Raw genomic sequence first — 12,936 nt, 5'->3', positions numbered from 1 at the left:
AAATCTGTTCTTTTTTTGCAGCATTTCTTTATTAATTATAAATTAATCATTAAATAAAATAAAAAACATTGATTTGACTATTATAAATTTATATTATAGCTACAATGAAATGAATGAATAAATGTGTATGTAAAATCTGTTCTTTTTTTAACAGTACTGTATTTAAAATTTTATTATTGACCAACAAATTAATTTCTTCATTATTTCATGAAATATATATATATTTTTTTTTTTACATAAATTTTATATGCTATACCAAACTGGCAAGGACAAAGAAATCAGAACATACTACTTCACTCCTAAAGACTTTAAACAGGCTAGATTTTAAAATGATGCTACTGGTCTATAAATCACTGAATGTCTTAAATTCTGAATACATTCAATAAATGATGGATTGTAAAACTCAGTAAGGTTCTGAGGTCAGCAGACTCCAGCCATCCAATGGAGCCCAGAATTCAAAGCAAACATGGTGCATCAGCATTTAGCTATTATGCTGCACACGAATGGAACAAGCTGCCAATCAAACTGAATTTAGTCCCGAGTGTAAACGCTTCTAAATCCAGGTTAGATGTTTTCTCCTATTGAGAGCATTTCTATAATCAGATTTTCCAAAAATCACGTTCTTGCGCCAGACATTCTTTAACTTCAGTTCAAATCATAACCATCCCTTGAAAACATCAAAAACACTTGGGGGACATGTTTTCAATGCACCCTCCACCTCCCTGCCTGTGCCTCTCGTGTAAAGCCGTGCTTTTGTCCAGTCCACCAGCTGGTCCCGACTGTCTGCCGGGGTGGCTCATGGCGGCCAGATGGTGACACTGGCATAGACGCACACAGACACACGAGGAGCACATCCTCCAGCTAAGATCTTACCTCGGTCGACCCCACAACACGCGGCTTGCATTTCAAAGGCGGAGGCAAGCGCTTCGGGCGAGAAACGCCAACTCGGCTGTGAAGTCACCAGATATGTATGTGTCGCACCAGGAAAATACTGGAAGGCACTCGTGAGCCCAAATAAAAGTTTTTGAAGATTTCTAGCACATTAGTAGATACATTTTCCATGGATCCTTTACTTAGAATTAAAAAAAAAAAAATCCTAAGAATCTAGTTCAAAAGTCAGACATCAAAGAATAGATCTCATGATTTTTCGGTCGTTTAAGCTGGTGGGTAGGAGTTCTATAAACCCTTTTTTACCTTGATTTCTGCATGAATTTGGTCAAAAAATGTGATCTGGTCATTTTCTCTACAAAAATAGATTAACACCAGGATTTTACTGAACGGATATCACAGTGCAGGGAGGAAAATATACATTTGGATTGAACTCTTTCACTGCCACTGACGTTTAAAGACGTCAAGTAAAAACCTACGAAGCACTGCCAATGACGTCAAAAGACGTCATCCAATGATTTTTTTTTTTTTTTTTGAAACGGGTAGAGGAAACCCTTCCGCATGTCTGGTGAAAGTTTCAAGTCTGTCTGTTGTGCCTAATGACTATTTTTGGCCCCTAGAGGGCAGCGATGACTCTCTTTTGACAAGATCGGGTGGGCGTCAGTAGAGGCGGAGCTAGAGCGTTGAGCAGGAGATGAGAATGGAAGACAAAGGAAAAATGGCGGCCAGTCGCGAGGAGCTCACGCCCGAGACGTTTTTTTTCAAAGACCAAAAGCATCGCTGAAAGAGCACATTGTTGACGACGATGATCATCATCGATGATGAGGATGAGGGTGGTGACTCCGTGGTTGGGAAGCATTGACGCGGCAGTAGAAGACGTTAGATGGAGCTAGATGGAGGAGGGAACGGGCAATGGCGAGCGTTTGCAAGCAGCTCTACACTTACAAGACGAAAGGCATCGACCAACGCTAAAATAGTACATTGATGACGACGATGATCATCATCGATGATGATGAAGGTGAATCCGAGCTTGACGGCGAAATTAGAACCGCTGACGCGGCGGCTATGACGGTGTCGTAACGCGGAGCGCAACCGAGCACGCACAGGCGGACGTTCGATCGGACGACGGAGAGTGCCCCGAGTCCAATGCATATTCATCGGAGGAAGTGTGTACAGTCTGCTACTTGCTTTTTATTCCCCGGAAAAAAAGGCCGTCAAGAAAGTGTAACGTTTGCACGCAAAACGGACCAATGCGAAAGTGAAAGTAAACTGTTGTGCGAGTCCTGGCGTCTCCTTGCACGCAGGAGAGCGTTACGAAAAGAAAAACTGTATTTGAAACATCCACATAATTGTAAGTAGTACCACAGTTGCACACATTTGTAAATAGTTTGCGAAATTGTTTTGTCAAATTGTTACACTGTTGAATGGAAATAAACGTATTTTGCAATCAAAAAACACTTTTTCATTGTTGGTGAAAGCGTTTTACAGAAGTAAAGCACTATTTAGGTGTTTGTGGCATCATTCATGGACAAAAAGAAGTGTACAATTCACTAGAGTGCATGAAATAACATCGTTCACAAAAAGCTCTTTTTCTCCGCTTTTTGTTTCAAAACAGAGAATTTCGGTGAAAGTAACCATTTTCTATTGTTGATTACTGAAGAACGGAATAAGGTAGAAACAAACGACTTTCTGATGAAAGCTGAGAGTCCAATCTTTCATTTGGTAGGATGTGTGTTTCCATAGTCCAAACACAACATTTTCTGTGGACCTTGAAAGATCACTCAAAATGCTTAAATCGGCTGGCACTGGCGACATCCCGTTTCTGAAAACGTCTGGCAGTCAAAGAGTTAATAAGTGCTTGAGCCTTCTTTGGCAGAGGTAACTTCCACCAAACATTGCCTGTACTTGCAGATCTGCACAACTGTCATGAAGAATTTTGGACCATTTGTCTTGACAATAATATTTCCATTCAGTTCTACAGAATGCATGTTTTGTTTTGTTTTGTTAAAGGGGAAGTCAACCTTAAATATTTGTCAAAATGATATATGTGACCTCACTAGTCTAAAGATGACATTCTGATTAATATTACATTTGTGGAATATGAGTTTTTAATCCATCTCAGGGGCGGCCATTTTGCCACTTGCTGTCGACTGAAGATGACATCACAGTTGCTCAGGACTCAGGCAACGACCATTCACATCACACCTGTTTTCTGAAGCTGAGCTGTGATTGGTTGTTAACTGATACCTGAGCAACTGGCAAAATGGCCGCCTTCTGATATGAATGAAAACTGCTGGATTTTGCTGCTTAACTCATATTCACAATATTTACCAAAATACTGTATTTAGACTAGTGGGGCTGCATAGAACATATTATTGTCAAGCCATTTTTGGGGGGTTGACTTTTTCTTTAACACTATCCAGTAGTTGATTGACTTCTGTCCTGTCCAATCTTCTGTTAAGCTTCAATTGGTGGACAAATGATCTCAAGTTCTCCTGCAAAATGTCTCGCTAACCTTGGGAATTAGTTTCCCTATCTGTGATGGCAAAGGCGTCCAGACCCTGAGTTAGCTAAGCAGCCCCAAACCATGATGACCACTCCACCATATACTTCAGAGTTAAAATGAGGTTTTAATGGTGGTGTTCTGTGCCTATTTTTCTCTACACATTCCTTCCAAACAACTGGACTTTGGTTGAATCTATCCACACACTAATTTGCCAGTAGCACTGTGGAAGATCTGGAACGCTGTGGCAAGGTTTTTGTCTGACAGCAGTGGCTTCCTCCGATGACATACATTCTTGTTAAATGCTGTCAACAGATATGCCAGAGTTTGGTGTAAGTCTTTCACCACACCATTCTTCACATCAGTGCGATTTCTGTCCTATCGCTAACTTTTTTTTCTATTTATAGCGCGTCAGTCTTACCATGGACTATGAACACAAGGCTTTTCGCGATACGTTGACCCTTTCCAGCTTTGTACAAGTTAACAATTCTTAATTGGAGGTCTCCTGAGAGCTTTTCAAGGAAAATGACAGAAAGCTCAAAATTGGTGGGTGTTTTATTATTATTTTTTTTTTACAAGATTTTTACCCAACACCTCTCATCTCGTCACATTGATTAGATTCACTTAGCTGTCTCCTGAGTCCAATTAGGTCTTTTTAAGATGTCATTGTCCTAATGACTGTTTGTCTGTGACTTAGATGAAGACCAGATCATATTTTATGGCCAATTCATGCAAAAAAAAAAAAAAACTGCAAAAGTTTCACACTTTTTTTTCTTTCGACCGCATATTTCTTTTGGCCTGCCTTGAATAGAAAGCGCTTCATCTTGTCTCCTGCTGTTTGTAAATGCGTCATAGGAGGACTAACCTGACAATGTTGTATAATCCACACTAATAAACTCATACAAAAGATACATTTGCGCTGCCATATTCCCCGCCGGTCGCCGGTTATTGCCTCCTCTCCCCTCCGTCATTACTCACATTAATGAAACCTTATGAAAGGGACCCTTTCATTGTGCTGTTTGATCAGCTGCATTGTACAACAAAATGAGGGATGAGGCTGACATCTTCCGTGGTGAAAAGAAGCCGTGGGGATGATGGCCGCTAAAAGGTGCTGAGAAAACACTGCGCTTCGATGAGTGTGGCGAAGCGAGCTGGCAGCCACTTTGCCGGTCGACTGCAAGCAGCTGAGAACAATTTTGGGAAGATTTGTAAAAAAAAATAAATAAATATTTTAAATTAATATATGCGTGCTGGGTGCCTGTTGCCCATAACACGTTTGAAATCTGATGTTGAGTAATAAACTTTTTTTTTGTGTTTTGGGTCCTTGGGAGCAAATTTGCAATTTGAATCATGACCTGAAAATCTAGAACGAATGAGTTCTCGCACACCCCTTTTTTCATGCCATGTAGCACCCTATCATGTAATAATTTCCTGAAATGAATAAATAGAATTTGCAGTGAACTGGAATCAAAAATGTACAGAAGAGGATTAGGGCCAGTGAAGAGGAAAAAAAGTTTGGCAGGATTCTGACTTTATTCTCAGAATTCTGACTTCAAAGTGAGAATTTCAGATAATCTCAGAATTCTGACTTTAAAGGGAGACTTCTGACTTTATTCTCAGAATTAGAACTTTCTGACTTCCACCCCCACACACACACAAATCATAGCTCTATGTCACAAAGTCAGAATTCTCACTTTAAAATCGGAATTCTGAGAATAAAGTGAGAATTCTCACTTTAAAGTCAGAGTTCTGAGATTAAAGTCAGAATTCTGAGAATAAAGTCAGAATTCTGAGAATAAAGTCAGAATCCCGCCAACCCTTTTTTTATCCCTCTTCACTGGCCCCTAATCCTCTTCTGTAAAAATGGAATAAAACCCAATAATGTAAAAATTTCACCAATAATGCAACACAAAATGCTGACTGATATTGTAATACCATTTTTATCAATAATGTAGACCTTATTACGTTTCCAGGTGGATCTTTTTGTTCTCCAACGGATCCTATTGAACTTGACAGATAATGTAATATATACAGTATGTTCATTTTCAGTCTAAAGTTGTACATTTAGTGTTGAATCTGAGACTGAGACTATTACTTTATATACATTCACACCAAAAACTGGAGTGTTAAAAATGGTAGTTTTTTTTTTTTTTGGGGGGGGGGGGGGTCCATAATATAACCATACATATCAGAATATGCGATTCCAAAAAGATCTTCTCTCTACTTGATGATGTCTCCAAAACTTTAATACATCTCCCCCTCAGTAGAAGCTTCCCCCCACACAACTCAATAAAAGTCCTCACAGTGGGACCACCCTTTACTCCATGCGCGTCAGCTTCATCGTGTTTTTCCAGGCAAATGCGGCGGCCGCAAGCAGCCTCTTTCAAATATTTTCATCCCTGCTGTAAAACGTTCACCCCCGCAACCCCATCCCACCCCGCTCTCAACCGCCCCCCCTTCCCCCCTTTTCAGCTCGTTTACCTGTGAGTCATCGCTGAGGTTTGGATCGAGGATCAAGCCGGGGCACATGGATGGAAGTAAACCACGCTAAAGCCAAGGGTTAGGGAAAAAGTCCACCGTCTTGACTTAATTATGTACCTTCCAGACTTTTTCAAAATATTTTTAGAAAGCGGTGAAGGAGAACGTGAAAAAATAAAAACACCCCATCTGAGGCATGAATCCATTAGCCGCATTGTGATGCATCCACCCAAATTGCGGTTGGGATGCGATGGGACCAATTTAGTTTTTTGTTTCTAACCAGGCTTGAATAGAAAGGTTTGAACGAGTTACCTGCAAATTCATCTTTAGCACCATATCAAGTTTTCACTATATTGCTTACAAGTTACATGCAAGTTAGATTGTTTTTCTAAGCGCATCTTTGATTCTATGCAGCCCATATTGTGTCTGACAATTTAACTAAAACACTCCATCAAGGTTTCCTTATGTTGCTAAAAGTTTACGTGCGAGCACTAGAGGAAATTAACTCATTCACTGCCGGCCCAGTTAAAATGGAACTTTGACGAGTATAACCGTCGATGGCAGTGAATGTGTTAACTCTTTGACTGCCAGACGTTTTCAGAAAAGGGATGCCGTGGGTGCCAGCCGATTTAAGCATTTTGACTGATCTTTCAAGGTCCACAGAAAATTATGTGTTTGGACTATGGAAACACACATACTACCAAATGGAAGATTGGACTCTCATCTTTCATCAGAAAAAAAAGTTTGTTTCTACCTTATTCCGTTTTTCAGTAATCAACAATAGAAAATGGTTAGTTTCACCTCTGTTTTGAAACAAACGTCTTTTAACGTCTTTGGCACTCCTCCCTAGGATTTTACTAAACGTTATTTAACGTTTTTGGCAGTCAAAGAGTTAAGTGACATTTTTTTTTAAACTCACCAAAATTGAGGTTAGGGTGTGAGGAAACGAATAACATGTTTGCAATCTGGCTTGAGGAGAAGACGCAGGCAGCCTTTTTCAAATGTTTTAAGCGGCGCAGCCCCCGCACTTACTTAAAAAATGTATGAACACGTGTAGTCTTGCAAACCCGCAAATTAAACTGAAAGGCCACCGCAAAGTTTCACTGTATAACCAATGTGTATACCAGAACAGAATATTACATTTTCTTTCTGGTGTACCCCTGAGAGGAAAACATACTTTTTATAAAAAAAGGCCTGAGGAGAAGAGGAAGAGAATCTTTCCCAAACTTTTTAACCCCCCGACACACACACATGTTATATGCTGATAGAGTTGGCACACCATAGAGTTTGACAGTTAATCAAAAGTTAACCATGACTTTGATGTCTCACAATCATAAAAAAGGTTCTAATCAAAGAAAAACAAATTGCCTAATGGCGCAGTGCGTGTTTGTATATTCCGACGTTATGAAAGCACCCTGAATGCACTGTGCGTATGGAATCCGTCTTTGTGTGCTTTAATAGGGATGTAACAATAACCGCATTATCATGATATCGCAATATTAGAATTGCCACAATATCGTCGTCGTCATGCTACGATATTTAAAGCAACACAAGTTACTTTTCACCTTCTTCAGCCAAGCACAGCATTATGAACTCCATAGACTTTTGATACTTAAAGCTGCGGAGCCAATAGTAACATACGCTGTGCATTGTTTACAAAGTAGTTCAAGATGTGACATGGATAGAGCAGAAATCTCAGAGGTTGATGTAAACATATATATATATATATACACATATATATTATGAGCTTTTATATATATATATTGCCAACACCACCACAATATCGGGACAATTATCGTATCGTGAGGTTCATATTGTGATAATATCGTATTGTGACATTTGAATATCATTACATCCCTACACTTTAAGCTATTAAACGACATCCGAGTTGGAGTTTACTTAAAACTAAACACACAATAAAAAGAATTACAATTTTTTTAATGCAAGACATATTTCAATTTAGAAACATCGCCAGTGCTAATGCTAGCAATCAATGTAAAAACCCCATTGACAGGCTAATAGAAAGTTAGCATTGAGTTTCGAGAGTGATATTCCTTAAAATAACAAATATTCACAAACAAATGCTGTAGTAACACATGCAGAGAGGTAATATTGATATAGAGATATTCAAAGTAAAATATTTGTCCTCATTTGTGAACTTTCTTCTTCTACTCTTTTGAGCAGCCGCTTCTCAAAACGCGTTCTTACGTCCTTTTTTTGATCTTGTGAACATCATCAATCGCGTTCCAAATGAATGTTGTTCTTGTCAGCTAGCTTAAAGGATACATCAGTTGGAAATTTGTGAAGATATATATCCTAAGAGGCGGCACGTTGGGGGACTGGTTAGCACGTCCGCCTCCCAGTGCAGAGGACGTGAGATCGAGTCCGGCATTCCTGGGTGGACTTTTGCATGTTCTCCCCGTCCCTGGCAAGCCACACCCACTTTCTTCAAAAAGAAAGAAAGACAGGCGGCCATAGACAGCGATTCGGCTGCGCCTGAAAACAGAACGGCCCAATCAAATTTGTCTATTTGCGTGATGTCGTCAGTCAAGTTTTTCCCTCAACGACGACGTCATTCACTACTGTCTCTCGCTAGTAACCATGTTTGATTTTTACTCCATCTCCGCAAAAAATTAAAAATGAATAAAATACTTCGATTCGCTTTTCTTTTTCTACTTCTTTTTTTTCTGGAGAGCTCAGTATTGTTCATTCGGTAATTTTACCGATTTGACATGTCATCATCATTGCTCTTTTTTTTCATTTTTTTTTTTATTTGTAATTTTAATTTTAATTTTTTTTTTTTCGATTCGCTTTTCTGACGTCTCGTCTGCTCTTCGCTCATTGGCTCATTCCACTAGCTAGCTCATGTTTGCCCCGCCTCAGAAATGCGACTAATAGGGCGGTTGACCAGACTCGCTCTCCGGCAATATCAATAAAAATAGAATTGTGATTGTTTTTCTTTAATCATCCAGCCCTAGCGCATCCCCGCTCCGCCACATACACCCTAAAATAAAACATCAAAGCAAAGACAAAACATGCCCTGTAGAGCCCACCACCATTTGACAATCTGACAGACTTCCATTGAATTTACTATGCTTAGACGGTCGACCAAACTAGCAGGGGGTCACCCAAAAAAACGTCTTTTTTTTTTGGGTGACCCCCTGCTAGTTTGGTCGTTATCTATTGTTGGTTAACAGAATCCAGATCACACTCAATTATTCTTCTCGTCTGCCTTCATTACAAGGCAGCGGAGGGGGGTTGGGGTGGGGTGGGGGCAGACTCGAGCCCCGCCGTCCGCAGGCGTTTGATGTGGGAACACTGGTAGCACCGGGCTTATGACTGGTTACCGCTCAAATGGACGCAGCACTCTTGTTTTTTTCCCACAGAGATGATGTTCTGAATTCTTTGTCGAAAGAGTGAAGCTCTGTCTGTATCATTTAAATGTACCCTAGTAAACTTGCATCTCAAAACTTTTAGCTATACAGTGGTACCTTGACTTACATTTGCCACAGCTTGATGAGTTTATCGAGATATTCTCATTTATGTTTTATTCCTTATACTCAGGGATGTGATTTTTCCGCTAATTCGCGGAATTCCGCTTTTTTTATCCCCCCCCAAAAAAAAAAAAAAATTCTGATTTTTTTTTTTAAATTTTTTTTTTTAAAATTTTTTTTTTTTATAGTAGTTCATTGTGTATGCACATGACTCCGACAGATAACATCTTCTGCTATAACAAAGACATTTGTGGTATGCTCTAATATGAGTTACTTTTCATTTGGTCATGATACAATTATTTGTTCATGAAATTTGAACTCTTCAACATTATTTATGTGTTAACTTAGTAATCACATTAGTTAGATATGATGATATTCTCAGTGATAGTTTTTAAAAGCAAAGGCAGTCCAATGTTTTTGAATGTGACTGATTTTGAGTTGACTAAAACTGCCATTTTATATGGGATAGTTCAATATACATTGAAAATTTATGCTGTTGTTTTGTCTATTTCTTTGTCATGTGAGTGCATTGAAAGTACTTAAAAACACGGAAAACCCATGAGCTCCCAGACCCCCGGCTAAATTTTCAGATCATTTCACTTTGGTCAAATCACATCCCTGTTATACTGTACTGTATTTTACAACACAGTGCTATTTTTCTTTATTAAAAACATAGCGAAAAATATTTTGTGTGACTAGTAAAGATTAATAGCATTTGAATGAATTTCATTGGTGAGTATTGATTTGATATACAAGCATACATGACAAAGCCCTGGCATTTTGATTTAGACTCGGAGGAAAATAATTAAATAGCACCTCATCAGCCCAAATGACGCCGACCCACCGGGCATCTGCCCAGTGTAGCAGATGGCCAGTTCAGCCCTAATACTGTACATTTTTGTCCACAAAAATATTAACAAAATGTCTGCCTGCAACTTGATTTGGAGGCCATTAAGCTTGATTTAGCCAATCACAAGCCTAGAAAAACAGGAGTTACTTTGCTTGCATTTAGTGCAAAATTAGATATACTGAATATTGGAAAATACCAAATTTACAAGATAAAAAAGTAGTAAAAAATTAATTAATTACTCCTCCATGAGTCATCACCTTATCGTGGTGGAGGGGTTTGCATGTCCCAATGAGCCTAGGAGCTATGTTGTCTGGGGCCACCCAGGGCAAACAGGTCCTAGGTGAGGGACCAGACAAAGCATGACTCAGAAAACCCCTATGATGAATGACAATTTTGGATCATCCACCCTCCCAGCCCATTTTATTTTTCTCTCTTTTCGAATAGAGTCATAGTTGAACAAATTATTCATTTTACTGGCTTCTGATTTCAGAACTAGTTACCTGTCAATTTGTTGTATACAGTATGTACCAATATCAGGTGTTCATACATTTATATGGGTTCACAGTCAAAACAGCCCTCTAAGGAAAAACATAATTACGATGTGGCCTACGTACAGCAAAAATTTGTTTGAGGTCACAATTCTGTTCAGCGTGGGTAGAATAGGAGAACGAACTTTTATGTAAGCCGAAACACGTTTATTAAAGTTACATGTGAAAAATAAAAAGCAAAGTGCTAGCAGTTAATTAAAAGTACAAAATAAAGTATGTAAGAAATACAAAATAAATATGTATTAATTAAGTAATGAAGTGTCCACCACATCGTCACGTGTTATTGTACATTTACGTTTACTAAATGAAATGATTCAAAGCGGTACTTTACCTGCACTCTAAAAACAGTTGGGTCAAAAGTAACCAAATTATTAAATTTATTTTATTTTTTGTGTTTTTGTATTTTTGTATTTTAATTTTAATTTTAATTTTAATTTTAATTTTAATTTTAATTAAAAAATGTTTTTATTATTAATAAGTATTGTATTAGCTATTATTATCTATAAATAAAAAAAATCTTTATGGGTCAATTTGACTCAACTTTGAGTAAGAAATGGCTCTTTTAGAGTAAAACAACTCATAAATATTGGTCAGATCCTTTACTTGGGTCAGAAAAGTGGCTCATTTTGTCTAAAAGTTGGGTCAAATTGACCCAAGTAGAGGATCGGTCCATTTTTGACCCATCGTTAACTTGGGTTATTTTTGACCCAACTCTTTTTAGAGTGTGTGTTTTTTTCCACACACAAGTAGCTGTGCTTCTACTTAAGTACAAAATGTAAAATGCTCCACCCAATATAATCTATTGAATAGATGCAGATCAAATCTTCAGCAATCCTCCTTGCTGTTCTACTTGGTTGTGTTTTTGAATCCACAGAAGATCGATTCAAAGCTCAGTGGCATATTCAAAGGTTATTAGCTGGATATTTAAAACCGGGAGGACTATATTAATTCACGCTGTGCAGCTTCTGGAGTGCGTGAGATGGACAACCGGTTGAGTGACGACAAGGTGTGCGTAGGGGTGTGACTGGAGTGACTCAGCCGCCAACTATGTTCGTCTTCTTAGGTGAATGAGTCACAGCTTCCACGGAGTGCGGATCCAACTCGCTGCTTCCACTGGAAACAAAAAATCACTTCAGATGCCGTTTGTGTCCCAAAATAGTGTAAACGATGCATATTCAGGAACAGGAAGTCAATTTTCATGTCTCCGAAGAATCTTTCACTCCAGCCGCATTTGCATCAAACTTCTCTTTGTTTCTTGGATGCTTCCTAAACAAACAATAGTACAGTGGTGCCTTGAGATACACATTATATTTGTTACATGGCCCCACATAACTCATAACATCCGTAATACAAATCATCTTTCCCCATTGAAATGAATAGAAATGCCATTAATCTGTTGCAGGGCTCCAAAAAAAGAAAATAAGTCATGTCTATTTTATAACATGACACATTATAAAAACATTAATGACATAATTAAATACAATTTAAACATTGGTGTGTGTCTTGTTTTATACTGCCATCTGTCTGCCAACCTACCGCTTGTTGTGAAGTGAGTCGGTCACTTACCACGTACACCATTTGTTTGTCAAGACAAAGCAAAAAAATAATAATAATCCGACCAAAAACGGAGTCACTTGTATCTCAAGGCACCACTTGTATACAATGTGACCTTTAAATCAGAACAGCAAAAGCACACCATTTGGCAACAAAGTTTGCATCTCCGTTGTTTCCATGGCAACCTTTGATCCCCCTCCCTGGCTTGGCGGGCAGCCCACTAAGGGCACCTCTCATGCTTTGTGAGTCAAACGTGTGCAGCAGGCCACATTTATTGTCCTATTTAGCTTGAAGGCGCACTCACAGTAGGCTATTTGAACTTGACACCTCAAGTATGTTTGGCAAGTTAGCGCGAGTGCTCTCATATGCAGTCGAGATCGGCACACGCGTCTCCCCCTCTGGCATGCTTTGCTGCCTCCAACGACAGAATTCAACAGGACAACCAATAATAATAAAAAGACGCTCGGCCATGCACGGGGAACATGAATGTGATTGCTCTTCTTATAAGGATAACAGACGCCTTGCACAAGAGTAATAAACCAATGACTTGAGATGACCTTTGACCTTAATACAGGCCTGGAATTATGACTTATTTTATTCATATATTTGTGTGTGTGGGGG

General features: G+C 38.9%; 1 protein-coding gene across 1 annotated transcript in view; it reads left to right on the top strand.

The window, feature by feature from the left end:
* Positions 1-12,936, top strand: part of ift22 (intraflagellar transport 22 homolog (Chlamydomonas)) — a 63,656-nt gene that overhangs the window by 39,550 nt on the left and 11,170 nt on the right. The window lies entirely within an intron of this gene.

This window comes from Vanacampus margaritifer, chromosome 2 (genome assembly GCF_051991255.1).
Source record: "Vanacampus margaritifer isolate UIUO_Vmar chromosome 2, RoL_Vmar_1.0, whole genome shotgun sequence".
Taxonomy (NCBI): domain Eukaryota; kingdom Metazoa; phylum Chordata; class Actinopteri; order Syngnathiformes; family Syngnathidae; genus Vanacampus; species Vanacampus margaritifer.
The sequence above is the reverse complement of the archived record's forward strand: the minus strand, read 5'-3'. Positions and strand labels throughout refer to the sequence as shown.